The sequence below is a fragment of the Diplotaxodon limnothrissa genome, linkage group LG15 (genome assembly GCF_057381915.1).
Source record: "Diplotaxodon limnothrissa isolate DT_005_m linkage group LG15, D_limnothrissa_male_GT1.1, whole genome shotgun sequence".
Lineage (NCBI taxonomy): Eukaryota > Metazoa > Chordata > Actinopteri > Cichliformes > Cichlidae > Diplotaxodon > Diplotaxodon limnothrissa.
In genome coordinates this window covers 21,373,802-21,381,853 of record NC_140610.1, presented here as the reverse complement: position 1 = coordinate 21,381,853, position 8,052 = coordinate 21,373,802, and positions in this window count along the sequence as shown.

Genomic DNA, 8,052 nt, shown 5'->3' with positions numbered 1-8,052 from the left:
TCAATTCATCTGATCTTCATTTGTCTGAAAGCTGAATCTTGAAATGAATGTAACTGTGTGGCACTAGCAGAGTTAATTTAAAGCTTCTATTCTCAAATAAAAAAAATCTGCATAAACTTCTAGAGCTGCAGATTATTATTTTTGTTGCTGTATCAGCTGAAGTGTATTTAAGTTTTTTTTACGACCCATTTGTAGGTAAATACAGGTTTTTCCATTAATTAACGCCCTGTACCTAAATACAACAGAACTACCACATGACCATCATTAGTAACATCTGTGTTTACATTTTATTTCATGCTGAAATGGTTGTGGCACAATAGGTATATTAGTTGCTTTTACATTCCTTTATTTATTTCTGCGTCAGTTACAGAAGTAAACTGTGAGAATATAGTGGGGGGGGAAGTGTAAATTACAATCTACTAACAATACAATCACAAATCAATCATATTTTAAAATATCAAAGCCGATAAAAATAACCAAACAACAAAAACAGCTGCAACTATGTAATATTTGGTCATTTGCTAGATCGTTGCCAAATAATCTTGCTTCATCCTAATCAATTAATCCACTAATTTATACCACAACACTGAAAATAATACAACAAAGGTTAAAAAAAACCCCATCATGATTAAACACATGTCATATTTATTAAGTTTATAGTTTTGCTCGCTTTTGTAAGTGTTACTCTAGAAAAGGGAAGATATCCTTTAAACTGTTAAGCTTTCAGTCTAAAAGTTATTTTCTTCTTACTTTTTATTGATCCCACTTTTTAAGATGACTTTAATCTTTAGTTACACTGTTCACTGATGTTCCCACATAGATAACAATATTTATGTACAGTATATACTGGTCTAGACTGCTTGAGCACTGGAGCAGACACATTAAGTATGGAACTTGGAGGTCCTCCACCAGCACATATTGACCCTCAGCTATTTCCATAGTTTCTAGTGAATTTTATACCTTTATTCATTCACAATGCTTGAAATCCTCAGCATGCAGAAGTCATCCAAATAACTGTGGCTCTGGATAATGTAAAAATAAACTTACAGACAACATCATTAGTTACTTCTGTTTATCTGCTCATTGAGATGAATATCTAATCAGCCAGTCACATTGCAGCAACTCAACTCATTTAGGTACGGCATGCAAGAAAGAAAGAAAGAAAGTTGATTTCAGTGATTTTGAGTGTGACACGGTTGACGGTGGGTGCCTCACAGACTGGTCTGAGTATATCAGAAACTGCTGATCTACTGGAATTTGCTCAAGCAGACATATCTACGGTTTACAGAGAATGAATTAAAAGAAAATATTCAGTGAGCTGGGAGAAAATGACTTGTACATGTCGGAGGTGAGAGGAGATGGATCAGACTGCTGTCAATTGTAACAGATATCCACTCATTGCAGCCAAAGAATGCAGAAGAGCATTCAAAAAACAACCAAAAAACACACTTATTAAAACACTTATTATGATATGTGTCCACCTTACTCCTTATTGTAATTATGTTTAGATTTTTATTTACGGAACTCTTTTATTTTATTTGTTGTGTCCTGTTCTTTGTATCCTTCTTTTTTTTCTAACTCACTGAGTCCTTTTATTGAGATTGTCTACTTTATTTAAACTAGGCCTTTTTAAATCATAGGCTGGCCTTCCACATTTTGGGATAAATAAAGTTGTTCTTGTATTATTGATGTAAAAAAAGAAGTAGAAGAAGAGCAAAACAAACAAAATAAAACATTACAACATAAGTAGTCTCCTCCTGGATTTATTAGGACGGTCAAATGTGTGCGTTTTAAATACTCGTCGAGATATGTCCCCTCCCCTCTATTGTTTATATGAGCAGGGAGTTGATGGTACCTGTTGCATAAGTATCTCGTACTTCAGGCCGCCATGTTTTTACAGATTTTACCTGGAGCACGAGACAGACGGCAGCAGCAGGAAATGAGATCAGCCACGTGCTCTCGGCCTGGACCGTCCTTACACATCTGAGGCAGGACAGAAGGTAGAAAAGAGACTTCAAGGTGAGCCAGGGAACTGCAGTCACACAGGTGTTACCAGCTAACCAGTACTCTTAGTCACGGAGGGCTCATTAGGGATCAGAGCCAGCACAAGGAAGGCGTTAGACGCAGCTGTGAGGGTAGCTTAGCATAGTTAGCTCTGTGCTACTTCTACTGAAGCTAACTCCTTTTCATGAAACACTCTGCTCACTTTCCGTTTACCGAAACGCTTACCCATCCTGCAGGTGTAGGCAAATAACAGTTTGTCAGATTCTGTATTCAATAATTGCATTTTTATTAAAGGTTTATATGCACTACATCGCGAAAATCTAAACTAGCCGCGGTATATGTGATATTAAAAAAATAAAATGAAAAGGTTGTGTCTGGATTAGGGCTGCCACGATTTGTCGACTAGTCACGATTACGTCGACTATCAAAATCGTCGACGACTGATTTAATAGTCGACGCGTCGTTTGAAGCTTTGTAAGATCACAAAAGACGCAGGAATAAGTGGCAGGATTTAAGAGTGTAATAACGGACTGAAACAGAAGATGGCAGCATTGCATGTACAAGGATGTCAGCTACCGTTAAACCCCGAAGAAGAAGAAGAAGAAGAAGAAGCAGCTGTGTCCCAGAATTCATAGCGCGGCCCAGCGCAGTTTCCAACAATGGCGGCAGCTAGTTAGTTTTAATGTTACTCTTATTATTCTTTCTGGGTCACAAAATAAACGTTTAACATATTTTCAGGCGAGAATGTAGCTGTGTAAACCTCAAATATCTGCTCAGTTTATCAGGACACCACATATTTTCAAAAGCGCTCCGACGTTTTCGGAGACATCTGTTACCCACTAGCTCGTTAGCCAGCCGGGGGCTAGGCTCACTAGCGCCGTGAGAACACCGGACTCCCCGCAAATCGTTTTCAAACCCACCGCCGTCTTTCGCTACTCAGGTTAAATATATATGAGTCACTTAGATAACTTAAAATGTTATTGTTTGGCTTTTTTTTTTAGTATTTTATTTGTTCCTGAGTAAATCAGTTTGTCTGAGATTAAAGTTATAGTTTTTACACAGCTGAATAAACGTCAAGCAGACAGCTGATTATCAGAAGTGTGAGATGCTCCAGAATATACTCCAGTGTCCTGTTATATTTTAGATAGCAAGGAGTTTATTAAACTTCACCGAAACAATCTGCAAATTTCATTAAAATTTAATAAACTATCATCTTGTCTTTATTTTTAGTTAGCACAGACCTTAAACACTTAAAGCTGTAAGCTAATGATAGTTATATAAGAGCAGATGCTGCTGATGCAATAAGCTGTAGTTTTACGTCTAATGGATGATGATCTGATTAGTCGACTAATCGCAAAAATAATCGGTGACTAGTCGACTATCAAAATAATCGTTTGTGGCAGCCCTAGTCTGGATAAAAAAAAATTCTTTCTCTGCTATAAACTATTTATTGTCATAAAAGGCTTTTATTTACTACTACTACTACTACTACTATTAGTATTAGTAGTAGTAGTATGAAACTGTTGTGGGAAGACCGCTTGGATTAAGGGACTCCCTTAGTCCAAGCGGTCTTTCCTCCCTTAAAGGGAGGCCTCTTTCTATATAGCTTTTTGCTATAGAAAAAAAAAAGATTTTTTTCCCACAAAAAGAAATAATATTTTTAATGGATGGAAAGCTAGTGTGGGGAAGTCAACATCTGCCAAAGTGGGGAAAAACAGAAATTTAAACCTGCCAAGAGCCCAAAAATCTCACTCTACAGCCATCATTTACCCTTGGACCCTTCTTGTTGAACAAATGACTCGGGAGGGGGAAAAAGCAGGAACAATTTTACAATTTTAAGACTGGGGAAACAAAAATTTGCAGATACTATATATTTTTATCAGCTAAGCTACCTCTTAAAATTATTTAATAATTTAAAATTATTTTCTTTTTAAAATACTCACCCACATCTTCACCATGTTATCATCCTCATCCTTTGATCAGTGTCCCTGACTGCCTGTGTTTTTAAGTACTTATAAATGAGGGGTCGGCAACCTGTGGCACACAAAGGGTTAACTGATGGCACGACCATAGCTGGACTGGCCATTGGGCATTTGCTCGGTGGCCGATGATATATATATTTTTTGTAACGGTATAAACAATGAGAGGTGGTGGATTGGCCAGATGCTGGCCGGTGTGTAAAAATAACTCAGTTGTTTGGTGGTGGCTATGGCGTAGCTTCCACAGATTCAGTAAAATTAACAAGTGGTGGAGGCCAGCAGGTGGATGAGGAAAGGGGAGGCAGGAGGAGGAGAGACTCGAGGAGGAGAGACTCGAGGCGGCCGCCGGTCTGAGTGTCAGGTGAACTGAACTTCAGGTAAGAAGTTATGACCTGCAGTCTATGTGGGTCAGATATAAACCAAGTTTAGGTGGAGTTTATTTTCGTTGTCTTGACTTTTTACAGTCCGTTACAATAACTCGTATTGTGTACTAGCTAGCATGACGGAGTTTCTATACAGCTGGGTGGGTGCTATGATGTTACTGATAGTGAACTTTATTTTATTCATAAGGTTAGTTAGTAGCGTTGCCAAGCATCCAGTAAAAAGATGGAATCATCTCGTATTCAGAGAAATTATTACGCGTTTCGTGTTGAGCTGAGAAGGGACGCAGTTTGTCTAGGATGGAAAAAGACACAAAGGTGGATTTATTCTGTCGTTACGCTGCACAGCTGCCTCTCCTCATCTCATCCTCTCCCCTTCCCTCTCCTGTTGCTACTTCAATCATGAAACTGATCAATGATCAGCTGATCGGCTTTTCTCTCTTGTTTGTTTATCGCCCACTTTGCGCCAGAAAGAGGAAACCAGCAGATGTCACGCTAAACAAAAGCAGCACGTTTAAGCTTGATCAGCTGTTGTTAGAATTTATTTAATATTAATTTCTAGTATCAGCTGATGTTTGCTGGAGCCACAGCTGTAAAAAAGCTGCTGGTCATGATATCGGTTTGGTTATCTGGTGAGAGGGAAACATGAAGATGAAACCACGAGATGTCCTTACTGAATCATCAGAGCTGTGTGGTGATGGAGAAACAGGTTTACCTTTTAGGTGACATGAATGAGTTGAAGGGAAGTTATGAACTGTTGCTGAGAGACAAATAACACCAGGATCCTTTTCTAAGTAGCTGACAGCTGGTAACTGTGCAGGGGCGGGTCTAGCAAAGTTTTGCCAGGAGGGCCAGGTAGGGCATTAACAGGGAGAGGGGGGCACAAAGAAATACTTTCTTTTTCTAATTTAAAATGTCTGGCTGTTATTAAATAATTATCTGAAGCTTACAACCAAAGTTTTTATCTGATGTAAAATGTATAGAAATCATACATATACCAACAAGACTGTACATCACTGTCACAACAGCGTTTGTTTTCATTCAAAGGCTTTATGGCTTTAATACCTGGTGGGCTGGTCTCTAGTCAAAATGCCCGGGCTGTTTTTTTGTCCCAGTCCAGCCCTGGGCACGACACGCAGTGAATTAATCTGAGAAAGTGCATCAAAAAATAAATGGCCGCGCCAGCGGTGCACATCGCAAATCAGCTCGCATAGACACATAAGTTGTGGCTCTTCTTAATGACGGTATCTTAGCTAACAACCCCAACTACCAGATTCAACTTGTAATCGGCTAAAAATAACTTCACCTACTGGTAAGAGGGACGTTGTTAGCTTTCCACATTCTGACACTTCAAAAGCTTCAGGAGCTGTTCGCTCAGCACAGCATCAGCACCACGGAGACACACGGATACATCCGTAGACTCGAGTAGGGCTGTTCGATATAACAATATATATCGGATGAGGATATAAAAACGTCTATCGTTTCATTTTACGCTATCGTTTGTTTCGTGGTGTCGCAAAATAAACTGTTTACGGCAATATTTTTTCATCGTTTTGATGGTCACTGTAGTGGCTATATTAATTTCTTAAAGTTCTCTCTTTCTTTTATATTTAATATAACCACACTACAGACGGACAAGCAACTGTTTTTATGCGTTGTCGTTAGCAACAGCGACGGTAACACCTTCGCATGTCCGCTTGTTTATGTTCCACATAAACCTTTCACAATAAAGCTCAAGATCCTGTTGAGACTTTTCAAAATAAACTGAATCACGTGAAAGTGCAGATTATTTACGGATGAGAAGTAAAAAAGAGCCGCCTGGGCCCTGTTTCAGAAAGCCGGTTTAGTGCAAACTCTGAGTAAGTATACCCTGAGTTAACGAAAACTCTGGGTTTTCGGTTTCACAAAGCGAGTTTAGATTAATTCTGAGTGAGTCACTATGACGACACACTCCGTGAAGCTAACCTGCCCCCTCGCAGGTTTACTTCAACTAACCCTGACCTTCTCCGCCTCTTTGTCAGAAACCTGACTGTAGGAAGTGTCAGACATGGCGTGCCCCTTCCTTGAAGAGCCAGTAGATGTTGAAGCCCAAATTCTCCGCAGAGCTCTCCGCCGGGAGAGAGTGATTAGAGCGCGTTCGGACATTTTATCATTTCCTGATGATTTCCTGTGTGAACGTTACCGTTTTTCAGCACAATCTATAATTTATTTGAATAACCTCCTCAGGCCTAATATTGCTCATGTGACACATCGCGGACATTCTCTCAGTTCTGTACATATTATTTGTATTGCACTTCGGTTTTTTGCAAACGGGAGCTTTCTGTATAATATTGGTGACGCTGAGCACGTTTCCAAGGCTACCGTCTGTCGGGCAGCCAGGAATGTTACATTTGCACTGAAACGTCTCCTGTACTCGTTTGTGGTGTTCCCCGGTCATAGACCCACAAGATTTATCAAAGAGGGATTCTACAAAATTGCAGGTATCAGGATGAACAAAACTTAATTCATGATGTGGTGATACTTGAACTACTACTTAAATTTTACATTTATTCCCACGGTTCCCAGGCGTGATTGGCTGTATAGATGGCACTCACATTCCAATCATTGCTCCTTCAGTAAATGAAGGAGACTATGTGAACAGGAAGTCTTTCCACAGCATTAATGTACAGGTACATAGTTCCCTGTAGCATTTCAAACTAACAAATTATTTCATTATAGTAATGGATGCTAATTTGTGTTCTCTGCACTGTGAAGATCATATATGATGCTGCCAACATTATCACAAATGTGGAAGCCAAGTGGCCAGGCTCTGTGAGTGGTGGTGGTGGAGGACCCCCACCTGTTTTTCCGGCCTCCGCTTTTTTTTCTGTTGGCTATAACGGGTCACATTTGAGCATACAGAGTAAGCAAATATGTACTTGTAATGCTCAGATAATTTCAATAAGTGCTTACAGAAAGAAAATTAATGTAGCCTCTAACTGCAATTGATTTACATCGGACAAACAGACCAAGCACTATGGCTCATAATACAAACCTCACCTGTTTGGACTATATTTTTATATTTCATTTTTACTTGCTGCCAGGAACGTTTGGGGCCTGTTGGGTTGCACCTGCGCTCACATCACATCACAAAATCAAATGTATAAAATAAAAAATAAAATAAAATATAATAAAATAACGTGTTAAATGGGTGGAAATCCCTAGATCAATGTTTAAATTAACACTCACGCATTGACTATGTTTTGCCATGCATGCTCCCTTTGTTTTGCAGCTGAGGCTGTGTTACTTTTTTCCCGCGGAATTTGCATGTTATCGGCATATACTGCCATCAGAATTTCGGCCTCAAGCGCTGTAAAATACATTGACCGCGCCTTCTTTCCCTCCATCTCCATGGTGACTGTGCTCCACTAATCAGGGCTTTATGTATCCTCGTGCGCGCTCTTAACTTGGGGTTAAAGCAACTCCGCGTTGATTGAACTAATTGTTATCAGCCTTTCTGAAACCGAATATTCCGAGTTGGACAGTTCGGGGTTACTCAACCCCGTGTATCGTTTTTCACTCTGAGTTTTCTAAACTGGCTTCCTGAAATAGGGCCCAGGTGCTAAAAAATAAACCTTAGACTCAAACGTTAGAACAGGCAACCCGCAGCACGCCGTGTAATAAATACTCACAAAGAAAACGGCGGCCGT